Raw genomic sequence first — 2,092 nt, forward strand, 5'->3', positions numbered from 1 at the left:
GGTATCAAGCCACACACCTACAAACACCTGATTTTTGACAAAGAAGCAAAAAAATTTCAAATGGAAAAAAGAAAGCATATTCAACCAATGGTGCTGGTATAACTGGATATCAACATGTAGAAGAATGAAAATAGACTCATATCTATCACCATGCACAAAACTCAAGTCCAAATGGATAGAAGACCTCAACATAAAGCCAGCCACACTACACCTCATATAAGAGAAAGTGGAAAGTACACTTGAACGCATTGGTACAGGGAACCACTTCCTAAATATAACTCCAGCAGCACAGACACTGAGAGAAACAATAAATGGGACCTTCTGAAACTGAAAGCTTCTGTAAAGCAAAGGGCACGGTCAACAAGACAAAACGGAAGCCTACAGAATGGGAAAAGATCTTCACCTACCCCACTTCAGACAGAGGTCTGATCTCCAAAATATACAAAGAACTCAAGAAATTGGTCATTAAAAGAACAAATAATCCAATAAAAAGGGGGAAGGCAGACCTAAACAGAGAACTCTCAACAGAAGAATCTAAAATGGCTGAAAGACACTTAAGGAAATGCTCAACATCCTTAGCCAGCAGAGAAATGCAAATCAAAACAACTCTGAGATTCCATCTTACACCTGTAAGAACAGCTAAAATCAAAAACACTGATGACTGTTGCCTCCCCGTGCCTCCTGTAACGTTCGACCCCAGGTTCCTCCAACCTGTCCTGGCTCGCCTGCCGCCATGGCTGACAAGGAAGCTGCCTTTGACGACATGGTGGAAGAACGTGTGATCAATGAGTAGTACAAAATAAGAAAGAAAAACACCCCCTTTTCTTTATGATTTGGTGGTGACTCATGCCCTGGAGTGGCCCAGTTTAACTGCCCAGTGGCTTCCAGATGTTACCAGGCCTGAGAGGAAAGATTTCATCATTCATCGACTTGTCCTGGGAACACACGCATCGGATGAACAAAACCACCTGGTGATAGCTCCCCAGTGACGATGCTCAGTTTGATGTTTCCACGCTATGACAGTGAAAAAGGAGAATTTGGAGGTTTTGGCTCGGTAAGCAGGAAAATTGAAATAGAAATCACAACCATGAAGGAGGAGTCAACAGGGCTCGGTACATGCCCCAGAACCCTTGCATCATTGCAACAAGGACTCCATCCAGTTTCATGCTTGTTTTTGATGACACAAAGCATCCTTCTAAACCAGACCCTTCTGGAGAGTACAACCCAGATTTGCGTCTCCGCGGACATCAGAAGGAAGGTTATGGTTTTTCTTGGAATCCAAATCTCAGCAGGCACTTATTCAGTGCTTCAGATGACCATACCATCTACCTATGGGACATCAGTGCAGTTTCAAAGGAAGGAAAAGTGGTGGATGCAAAGACCATCTTTACGGGGCATTCAGCAGTATTAGAGGACGTTTCCTGGCATGTGCTCCTCGAGTCTCTGTTTGGGTCAGCTGCTGATGATCAGAAACTTATGATTTGGGATACACGTTCCAACAACACTTCCAAGCCAAGCCACTCAGTCGATGCTCACACTGCTGAAGTGAACTGCCTGTCTTTCAATCCTTACAGTGAGTTCATTCTTGCCACAGGATCAGCTGACAAGACTGTTGCTTTGTGGGATCTGAGAAATCTGAAACTCAAGTTGCATTCCTTTGCCTCACAGTGTGACTATTTTGGCTTCTAGCGGTACCGATCGTAGGTTGAATGTGTGGGATTCAAGTAAAATTGGAGAACAGTCCCCAGAAGATGCAGAACATGGCCCACCAGAGCTGCTGTTTATTCATGGTGATCACACTGCCAAGATACCTGATTTCTCCTGGAATCCCAATGAACCTTGGGGTGATTTGTTCTGTATCAGAAGACAATATCATGCAAGTGTGGCAGATGGCAGAGAACATTTACAATGATGAAGACCCTGAAGGAAGTGTGGATCCAGAAGGACAAGGATCCTAGACATGTCTGCACTTGTGATTTAGACTCCCCTTGTTTTCTTCTGAACCCTGAGATGGACTTAACACTGGTTTGAGACACAGACTTTGTGTAATTGCCTCGACGGGTCACCAGTCTAGGGTTGGTAACCGTCTGGC

The 2,092-nt window shown here is 44.4% G+C and overlaps 1 pseudogene; it reads left to right on the forward strand.

Annotated features, from left to right (window-relative positions):
• Nucleotides 1-733: 733 nt before the first annotated feature.
• LOC102001776 lies at nt 734-1,975 on the forward strand (annotated as a pseudogene).
• Nucleotides 1,976-2,092: the final 117 nt, after the last annotated feature.

Source organism: Microtus ochrogaster, chromosome 1 (genome assembly GCF_000317375.1).
Source record: "Microtus ochrogaster isolate Prairie Vole_2 chromosome 1, MicOch1.0, whole genome shotgun sequence".
NCBI lineage: Eukaryota > Metazoa > Chordata > Mammalia > Rodentia > Cricetidae > Microtus > Microtus ochrogaster.